This window comes from Oryctolagus cuniculus, chromosome 15 (genome assembly GCF_051225735.1).
Source record: "Oryctolagus cuniculus isolate XC-2025 breed Fujian yellow rabbit chromosome 15, ASM5122573v1, whole genome shotgun sequence".
Classification (NCBI taxonomy): domain Eukaryota; kingdom Metazoa; phylum Chordata; class Mammalia; order Lagomorpha; family Leporidae; genus Oryctolagus; species Oryctolagus cuniculus.
In genome coordinates this window covers 68,646,013-68,657,089 of record NC_142881.1, presented here as the reverse complement: position 1 = coordinate 68,657,089, position 11,077 = coordinate 68,646,013, and positions in this window count along the sequence as shown.

Below are 11,077 nucleotides of genomic sequence, written 5' to 3'. Positions count from 1 at the left end.
AAATCTTTTGACTCCAGGCATGATGGAGTAGTTTGTGTCAGATTCATCCTGTCCTGACTTCCGGTGTCAATAACTATAAATCCTGGACAGAATGTGTCAAACCAGCTCTGGGATAAGAAGCGTCAGCCTGTGCAGGGCTCCAGTCACCAAGACCGTCCTCCTAGCTTTGCCCTCGCCACGGTCTGGATGTTGGTTTGGATGTTGAATGTCCCTCCTAATGCCCGTGTGTTAAAGGTGTAGCCCCTGTGGGCCGGCATGCGGCACAGTGCGGTAAGCTGCCTCCTGCAGTGCCGGCATCCTATATGGGGAACAGTTTAAGTCCTGGGGGCTTCACTTTTGATCCAGCTCCCTGCTAATACACCTGGGAAAGCAGAAGAGGATGGCTTGAGTACATGGCCTTTGCCACCCACATGGGAGACCTGGAAGACGCTCCTGCCTTTGGACCAACCCAGCCCCAGCCGAGTGGCCATCTGGGGAGTGAACCAAGGGATGGAAGATTTCGCTTTCTCTCTCTCTGTAACTCTGCCTTTCAAATAAATTAATTAAGTCCTTTAAAAAAAAAAAAAAAGGCAGAATAACAGAGAAAGAGATCATACTTCTGCTGGTTCACTCCCCAAATGGCTGCAATGGCTGGAGCTGGGCCAGGCTGAAGCCAGGAGCTAGGAATTGACCTGGGTCTCCCACGTGGGTGCCAGGGCCCAAGCTCGTGGGCCGTCTTCTGCTTCTTTCCTAGGAGCATTAGCAGGGAGCTGGATCAGAAGCGGAGCAGCTGGGACTCAAACTGGCTCTCTGATGTTGGTATCACAGGCAGCACACCTGCTGGACTGCAGTGCCAGCCCCTGGATAGTAGAGTATTGTATAAACATTTAAGCTGTGGGAAAGCTGATCCAGGAGGGATTTTCTATGACTCTAAATGTTACAGTTACTCCCTGTGTCACCGAAAATACCACAACCAACAAGCTAAGATTGTGGCAGAGGCTCCGGCAGGGCAGAGCTCAGCCGCTCACCTGGACAGCTGAGCCGAGTGCTCAGGGGCTTTCCAGGTTTCCAGCGGGAGTGGAGAGAACTTGTCGCAGACTGGAGGTTTCAGCTGTGGCTCCAGAAAGCCCACACACCTGCAGAAAAGCCAGGCCTTAGCAACAGAGCCGAGGACAGCAACCAACTACGCAGCTTCCTATCCTGGAAAACAAAGGAACCAAAGGAACCAGCGGCAACTAACTTAGCAAATCCGAAGGAGCTGGATCCCCAGATGGCAGGGAGAAGCTACAAGCAACTCCCATGACTCTGGCACCCCCAAAAGGCTCCAGAATGGGGAGCACTGGAACTAGGGGTGAAGGGTGGAGCTAAGGATGATTTGACATCTCCAGAAGAAATTGGACACCCCAGGTGCCCTCTCCCGTTCTCCTGTCCACATTTGTTCTCAAGAGAAAGTAAGCCAGAGGGTCTCCTCATTGAGAGGATATGAGGCTCAGCTGGCCAGGGGCCCTGCACGCACTGGCAGCTGGAGTGCCCCTCCGGGAGGCTGATGGGAGCCTCCACTTTGGGGAATCCAGGCAGCCCAGCACCAAAGACCTGAGGGTGCTGCAGCGAAGTCATGGGCAAGAAGCTCTCAGTGCCCACAGTCAGATGGCAGCCATCAGACATTTGGCCAAAGCCTCTAGCATGACAGAGAGCAAAACAAACAGAAAAAGCAACCTGGAGGACATGGTTAGTGCATGGAGAGGGAAAAAATTTAAATATACGGGGCCAGTGTTGTGATTTAGTGAGTTAAGCCTCTGCCTGCAATGCCAACATCCCATGTGAATTCCAGCTTGGGTCCCAGCTGATGCACTCCTGATCCAGCTCCCTGCGAATGTGCCTGGGAAAGCAGCAGAGGATGGCCCATGTACTCGGGTCCCTGACACCCACACAGGAAGATTTGGATAAAGCTCCTGACTTTTGACTTTGGCCTGGCTCAGCCCCGACTGTTTCAGCCATCTGGGGGAGTGAACCAGTGGAGAGAAGACCTCTCTGTCTCCCTCTCTCTGTAACTCTGCCTTTCAAATCAATAAATAAATCTTTATAACTTTAAATATAATAAAATAAACCTATCATTAATATTTCTTAGATTTTAAAAATATCATACATCTCTGAAGCAAGAACAAAATACCATTAAATATATATCTACTATATTTGGATATGGCTTTATATAGACATTATATACATGTACATATAAACTTGAGACAAGAACAACGATACTAGTGTTTTAGTATTTTAACAATATTGTCATTTTGTCTCTTATTTTTAACTATATTATTATTTTGTGTTAGATAACAAAAACAAACTCTTTAGAATTAAAATTCAAAAACTCAGTAGAGATTAAAATATAAAGTTGAAGAACTCTTGCAAAAAGTGATATAATTCATAGACATGGAAAATAGGAGAGACTAGATAAGGAAATTAGAGGAGTAATCCAGGAATCCCACCCTCTGAATAACAGGAGTTGCAAGTACAAAGGGAACAGAGAAAACACATTGGAGGAAATAGTCCAAGAATTACTGGAAAAACATTTCCTGAAACTGAAAGACAACCATTTCCAGATTAAAAGGGTCCACTGAGAAATGCATGGAAGACCCTCATCAAGACAGGTCATTATTCATAACACTGAAGACAAAAAGATCCTAGGAGTTTCCAAAGGGAAGGGAGAACAGGTCAGGAAACAGAATGGCTGGAATGTCTCCATAGACGCAGTGCAAGTTGGAAGACAAGGAATGCTCTCAAAATTCTGAAGGGAGATTACCTTGAAAGACAGAGTTACAGACAGAGATATCTATCCACTGGTTCACTCCCCAAATGTCCACAAAGCCAGATCTGCGACAGGCCAAAGCCAGGAGACTGGAAATCCATCCAGATCTCCATGTGGGTGGCAGGGACCCAAGCACTTGGGCCATCTTCTGTTGCTTTCTCCAGCACATGAGCAGGGAGCTGGATTGGAAGTGTAGCAGCCAGGATACAGACAAGCTGGCCCTTAAATTTTTATACCCAGCAAAACGATCAATGGAGTTTGAAGGTAGAAAAGAAATGTTTGGTCATTTAAGGTTCAGAAAGATTTTTTTACATGCTCATACACTGGAGTCTGTGTTTCACCAAAACATGATGGTAAGCCAAGAAAAAGATAGGAAACAGGTATATAACACAGAGAGAGGGGAAGAAAATCCCCCCAGGATGTTGGCGAAGAGAAGGGTGAAAACAACACAGCGGCCTTCCAGGACAACCAACATAGAGCAGATCATCTCAGACAGCTCCAGGAGAGAGTTCTCTGAGAAAATAAAGTTAGGAGAGTTCCCTGAACACACTGAGGGTAGCATTCAACAACAGGAAGAGTTTGATGTGGAGCACATAGAAAGCCAAATGAGCGAGGGAAGATAAAAACGTGTGCATGAAACGAGAAGTAGTCATGGCCCATCACATAAGGACACACAGAGGTAGTGGTTATGGCATGGTCCTAATGTACACATTGGCTACTGCCCTAACCAGATTACTATCTGACCATATTGAGGGGCCGGGAAAGGGATGCAGGTGGCTGGGAGTAGGGAAGACAATAAATAGAGCCTAAACCCAAAGAATCGTATTACTATGATTTCACTTGTGAATATGGTATCATTGTGAGAACAGATCACAGTGCAGAAGTCCAGGGTGGAGCTCTCCAAGGAAAGATGACGGCACAGGGCTCTTTTTCAGAAACTTCGTACCGTACCTCGATTTTTTAAGCTAAGCGAATGAATAACTTCAATAATAACCATCAACAGTGACCTAATTTCTTTCTCTCAGAACCTACAAGCCGAGGCAGGCAAGCCCAGGAAGCAATGCTGCAGAGGTACACGGCATCCAGACCCCTAGGAGGAGAGTTGGGTTGTGGAAGGTGCTAGGAGTAGAACTTCCAGAAATAGGCTGGGGATGAGAGCGAGACCTCCTTAGACGGACCTGAGAAGCAACCCGCCCTGGGCTGTGTGCTGTTGCTGTGACAGAACACCTGCGACCAGGTACTTGACAGAGAGTTGAAGCTCCTCGGGCTCTCGGTCCTGGAGCTGGGAAGCTGCAGAGTGTGATGCCGTGAGGGCTCTTGCTGGGTCATAACATGGAGCAGGGCATCCCGTGGTGAGACAGAGCAAGCTGCTCGCTCAGGTCTCTCTCCTGCTTCTTATAAAGTCACTCAGGCCATCACGGGGGTGGGAATGGGGCGCCCTGCCCTCGCGACCTCGTCTAATCCTAATTCCCTCCCGAAGACCCCACCTCTGAATCCCATCGCCATATGAATGTGGGGACTAAGTTTCCAACACAGGAAACTCTCCAGGGCCATATTCAAACCACAGCACCCTTATATGTAACATGACCCTGAACTTGACCTTCCAGGGTGCAACCCTTTTCTTCCAAGGTTGGAAGGCAGGAGCTTCCCCAAGGAAGGTGGCATGGGATAGAAGTCTCTCTACCTGTTTCCTGCTGTCCTGTTCTCCTCCATCCTGTCTGAGGCCCCTGTTCCCCACACGCTCACATGGGACTCCTGTGCAGAAGCATGGCCCTGTGCCCGTGTTTGCAGAGATCAGACCAGCGGAGGGGATTACGATGTGTTTCAGAGCTAGCAGGCAAACCTGGCTTTCCTACCACTGCTGCATCCTCCGTCCCCAGTCCTGTGGCTGGTGTCTGGGCAGCCAGCCCACCTGCACACCTCCCAGACACTCCACACCCAGACAGTGGTGCCGGGAGGAAAGCTGCGGAGAGGGGAGGTATTAGGGGAGAATTAAGGTGAGGAAGTGACTCAGCCCAGCCTAAGCCTGCAGGCATCCGGAGGAGTTCCCACGAGGCAGTGGCTGCCACTTGTTTCAGCTTTCAAGTTGGCCCCGGGAGTGCTGCTGAAATGTGACCGCTCTGCCCCACGGAGCAGTCTAGGGGATGGGAGGGGCAAGCTGGCTGGGCACTTGTCTCCATTCTGGCCCCCAAGCTTGCCTGGTGGGCTGGCAGCGGTCTGGGTCCTTGGACTTTGCATGCCAACAGGCTTCTGTCTCCTGGATTTGTTTGCCTTGCATGGGGGCACCAGGTTGGTGACTCTGAGTGGAGGGTGACTTCACCCCTGAGAAGCTACTGACCCGGAGGACAGAGGCTGGTGGGTCCTGGGAGCTGGCTCAGAACAGAGCCACTGTTCCTAGGAGTAGGGCCTTGTATGCAATTCAAATGCAGCTTCTTCTCCTTTTTTTTTTTTTTTTTTTTTTTTTTAATTCAGAAGGCAGAGAGAGACAGAGACAAAGGTCTCCCATCTACAATATCTACATTCATTTCATGGTAATTCCCAGTGTGGTTATGATCATTGTCATTCTCTTGTGGTTCACATTGGGCAGTGATATGGATAAAGCTGAACCAAGTGTCTTCGTGTGGAATAGCCAAGAACTGGGTCATGTTCTTCCAGCCCTTTGGGGGCAGGGATGTCAGAATGGATTTGCTCACAGCTCAGTTTTGTGTGTTCCGGGGCTGGATATGTCATGTGTCTGGATTGCAATGTGCTGTCTGAGGGGCTGGAGGTATCTGTTCCTTGGGGACAGACCCAGCAGAAAATCTCCAGCCGTAAAAAATCAGAAATAGAGGGGGATGACAAAAGTGTAACGGGGCTTTAAAAATAGGCACTCATGAGCGCAGCCACGTGGCCTAGAGGTTAAGACGTCTGCATCCCACATGGGGAGTACCTGGGTACGATCCCAGCCTCGGCTCCTGGCTCCAGCTTCCTGTTCCTGCAGACCCTAGGAGGCCTGTGGTGGCTCACGTGACTGAGTTCCTAGCACTCGTGTGGCAGACCTGGATTCAGTCCCCAGCTCCTGGCTCCAGCCCTGGCCATTGCAGGCATCTGGGGAGTGAATCAGCAGATAGAAGCTCCCTCTCTCCCTCTCTCTCTGTCTCTCTGCCTCTCTCTGCTGTGTCTCTCAAAACAACAACAAAAACAAGCCAGGTTGGGCACAGGTTCTAGGTGAAAAGACAATATACCTTGTAATATTTAGAGATGTGGCCGTAGGGCCGGCATTGTGGCATAGCCAGTTAAGGTATCACGTGAATCCCATGTGGGTGCTGATTCATGTTCTGGCTGCTCCACTTCCCACCCAGCTCCCTGCTAATGCACCTTGGAAAGCAGCAAAAGATGGCCCAAGTGCTTGGCACCTGCCACCCATGCGGCATACCCGAATGGAGTTCCAGGCTCCTGAGTTTGGCCTGGCCCAGCCTCTCTCTCTCTCTCTGGGTGTGTGTGTGCGTGTGTGTGTCTGTCTGTCTCTCCCTTTTTTCTCTGTAACTCTGCCTTTCAAACAAATAAATATAAATCTTATAAAAAAAAAAAAAAGAAAGTGGCCTTCCTCCATATGGATGCTAGTTTCCTACACTCGGAGTTGTAGGAATTGTATTTTCATAGAAAATGGAGTTATTTGGTAATTTTATCTTGGTGCAGAAACACTTGAAAACACGCAGTTTTTCCTAACCTGAGCTGCCTGTGAGCCTTGCACAGTTCCATCCTGTCTGCGAGTGCACTCACGGTGAGCGTTTCAGGCAAACCCACTTAGGCAAGAACATCCACGGAGAGATTGCTCAGTGTCCCGCAAGCCCATTCTCTCCTCTTCCTTAATGATGGGACCCCAGTTTTCAGCTGGGAGCAGACTGCATTTCCCAGTGCCCCTTGCACGCCGTTGGGTCTGTAAGGTTCAGCTTGGGCTCCTAGGATAAGAGAGTGCCTCATGTGATTTTCTGGAAGCGTGTTCAGGAGCCGGCATTGTGGCGCAGTAGGTTAAGCCACTGCCTGTGAAGCCAGCATCCCATATTGGAGCTCTGTTTTGAGTTCCACCTGCTCTGCTTCCGATCTAGCTCCCTGCTAATGGGCCCAGGAAAGCAGTGGCAGATGGCCTGTTTATTTGGGTCCCTGCCACCCACATGGGCAATACAGATGGAGTTCCTGGCTCCTGACTTCAGCCTGGCCCAGCCCTGGCCGTTATAGCCATATGGGGGAATGAATCAACGGAGGGAATATATTTCTCTCTCTCCTTCTCTGTCTCTGTCACTCTGCCTTTTAAGGAAATAAACAAATCTTGAAAAGAAAAGAAAGTGCATTCAAAGAGAAAGAGTAAATTTTTCTTTTTCCTTCCTTCTTGTTGGCAGGACTATATATGTGATGTGTTGTGATGTGATGGCTGGAGCTCAAGCAGCTCAGGAAAAGTACAGAGGATGATGGAACAAGATCAGTTCTACACTGTGTATTGCTTAGTGTCATGGACACTCATGGTCAAACAATAACAGCAAGGAAATGGCTCTCCCTGGAGGGAGGGAAGAGGTCGGTGAGGGCAGGACCGAGGCGGCAGTGCTGTCATGGAGCGGGCCGGGGCAGGCTTCCGAGGCTCTGCCGCGTTCTGGGTGGGAGAGGCGTGTTTGCTGTGAACTATCCTGGGTACTCTACACACACATCGTCTGCTCTCTTCTGAATGTAAGGGAGCCAGGCAGGGAGGAAGCACTGAGCCGCTGTTTTGACAGAGGAGGGAGAGGGGCGAATGCCTTCCCGCTCTCCCTTCATGCCAGCCTCGGTGACTCTCCACGCTGCTGCAGTTACTGTTCACTGCTAACACGTCTGTCTCCCTCTGCATTAATTTATTCATTCAGCCGACAATTGCCGCAAGTCCCCGGAGCATCAGCAGGAGGGAGAGGGCGACAGAATGGAGCCAGCGCCCAAAGATGCACAATCCTGGCCTCACCGTCTGGATGGGGAGATGGACAAGGCTGCACCCTGAGGCTGGGTTCTGACAGCCCTGACTTCCCGAGAGCTGGGACGGGGCTTCCTGCTGCTCTGTGCTCCACATTGCCTGGCCCAGCTGTGGGACACGTGGCCAGCGTAACTCAGGGCCCTTGTGCAAGTCCGCGTGGAGCTTGTAAAGCTTGGACTGTAAGCTGCACCTCCAACCTCACTGACCGTCCCTAGGAAAGGACTTCACAGGGTCCTGGGTCACTCGTCTTGTTTGTCTGCTTGTTTTTAATATAATTTATTTGAAAGGCCAAGTGAGAGAGAGAGAGAGAGAGAGAGGTTTTTCCATCAGCTGGTTCACCTCCCAAATGGCCACAACATCTGGGTCTGGGCCAGGCCATAGCCAGGATCCAGGAACTCCATCCACATCTCCCATGTGGGTGGCAGAAGCCCAGACACTTGGGCCATCCTCTGCTGCCTTCCCAGACACATTAGCAGGGAGCTGGATCAGAAGTGGAGCAGCCAGGACTCCATCCAGCACTCTGATAGGGGATGCTGGCTTTGCAGGCGGCAGCTTAACCTGCTTCGGCACAAAGCCAACCCCGGGTCCACTTTTTCCCAGACTTACTAATCCACCCAGGGTGCTAGTTACAAAAAATGCAGCTTCGCAGGCCTTTGTGCTGGAGGGCCCTGCCTGCAGGTCTGAGCCGAAAGCCCAGGAATCTGGGTGTCCAGCCAGCCCTGCCCATGTTCTGTGTGTTGTCCAGTAGCACATACACCCTGCTGTCTTCTGAATGGGAGCCATTGTGACAGCCTGGGAAGCCCTGGGCTGTGTGACTGGTGGGGGCTGGCAGAGCAGGGAAGTGTGGGCCGAGGTGGAGAGAGCTTTCCACCGGCCTTCCAGTTCTACCCTTGGTGGTCAACGAGCATTTGTAGAACCAAAGTGAGCTAAGAGTGCATGAGAGCAGTCTCCACATTCCTCGGCAGCGTAGGTGACTTTTGCTCCCAACTGAGAACACCCTCAGAGATCGCCGATTCGCACCTGCGTTCACCTGTGAGCATGCGGAGGGGGTTCCAAGCCGTGGTTAAGAGGTCATCTCGATGCCGGCACCGCGGCTCACTAGGCTAATCCTCCACCTTGCAGCGCCGGCACACCGGGTTCTAGTCCCGGTCGGGGCGCCGGATTCTGTCCTGGTTGCTCCTCTTCCAGTCCAGCTCTCTGCTGTGGCCAGGGAGAGCAGTGGAGGATGGCCCAAGTGCTTGGGCCCTGCGCCCCATGGGAGACCAGGAGAAGCACCTGGCTCCTGGCTTCGGATCAGCGCAGTACACTGACTGCAGCGCGCTGGCCGCAGCAGCCATTGGGGGTGAACCAACGGTAATGGAAGACCTTTCTCTCTGTCTCTGTCTCTCACTGTCCACTCTGCCTGTCCAAAAAAAAAAAAAAAAAAAGAGGTCGTCTCTGGGCCCAGGTTGGAGTCCCTGTTCTTCTACTTTCTGCTGGTTGTGTGACATTGGGCACACCGCTGGACCGCTCGCTAACTCGGTTCCCCCATGTGCTCAGTGGACGTGCTCAGACAGCAGAGGACTGTGGGGGACTGAGAGTAGCTGTCAGGACAGCAGGTGGCCCGGGAGGAGCCCGAGTCCTGGGAGGAGCAGGTGGATAGGTATTGGGGAAGGAGGGACCGTTCTGGAGCTAGTGGGCCTCCCTATATCGAGGGGGCGTGGAGAGGCCGGTTGGGGCTTACTTTCCCTGAGTACTTTCTGAAAAGGCTCCTGGGCAGTGAGGAGGGAGGAAACCCAAGACCAGTACTGGTTTCTTGGGGCTGGCACTGTGGTGTAGCGGGTAAAGCCACCAGCAATGACACCAGCATCCCATATAAGCGCTGGTTCATGTTCTGGCTACCACTGATCCAGCTCCCTGCTAATGGCCTGGGGAAACTAAAAGAGGATGGCCCAAGTACTTGGGTCCCTGCCACCCACATGGGAGACCTGGATGAAGCTCCTGGCTCCTGGCTTTCACCTGGCGCAGCGCTGATAAATGAGTTTCTAAATAAATCTCAAAAAGTGGCCAGCGCCGCGGCTCACTAGGCTAATCCTCCGCCTTGCGGCACCAGCACACTGGGTTCTAGTTCCGGTCGGGGCGCTGGATTCTGTCCCGGTTGCCCCTCTTCCAGGCCAGCTCTCTGCTGTGGCCAGGGAGTGCAGTGGAGGATGGCCCAAGTCCTTGGGCCCTGCACCCCATGGGAGACCAGGAGAAGCACCTGGCTCCTGCCATCGGATCAGTGCGGTGCGCCGGCCGCGGCGGCCATTGGAGGGTGAACCAACGGCCAAAGGAAGACCTTTCTCTCTGTCTCTCTCACTGTCCACTCTGCCTGTCAAAAAATAAAAAATAAAATAAATCTCAAAAAAAAAAAAGACAAAAAACAGACAGCTATTCTCATTTCAAAAAACTGGTTTCCTTTTCTCCTTTATTTATTTATTTTGACAGGCAGAGTGGACAGTGAGAGAGAGAGACAGAAAGAAAGGTCTTCCTTTGCCGTTGGTTCACCCTCCAATGGCCGGCGCAGCGCGCCTATCTGAAGGCAGGAGCCAGGTGCTTCTCCTGGTCTCCCATGGGGTGCAGGGCCCAAGCACTTGGGCCATCCTCCACTGCACTCCCTGGCCACAGCAGAGAGCTGGCCTGGAATAGGGGCAACCGGGAAAGAATCCAGCGTCCAGACCGGGACTAGAACCCGGTGTGCCGGCGCCGCAAGGTGGAGGATTAGCCTAGTGAGCCGCGGCGCCGGCCCCTTTTCTCCTTTATTTTAAAGATATATTTACTTATTTCAAAGACAGAGTGACAGAGAGAAAAGAGCCAGAGAGGTCTTCCATCCGCTGGTTCACTCCCCATATGGTTGTAATGTCCAGGGCTGGGCCAGGACGAAGCCAGGCGCCTGGAGCTCCATCCAAGTCTCTCATGTGAGTGGCAGGGACTCAAGCTCTTGGGCATCAGCAGGGAGCGAAACAGTGGGGACTCAATCAGTGGCAATTGTATGGGAGGCCGGTGTTGCAGATGCAGCTTAATCGCCTGTGCCACAGCCACACCCGGTTTCTCAGGGACTTGGAAGTGAGGACCTTGGGTGAGTGAGTGTTTTCCTGCCTGGGCTCCACGTTCCTTCCCCGATAAAAGGAGGGAACTGTGCAGGTAGCCATTCCCAGATGTGCTTACAATAAGAGGGAAGCAGGCTACGTGGCACTGAGTTGAGGTCAGCCCCACAGAGTGGGAAGCATCCTGTGGCCCCTCCCAATCTGGAAGAAGCAGACCTAGGATTAGCATCCCATTTCACAGATAAGAAAGCT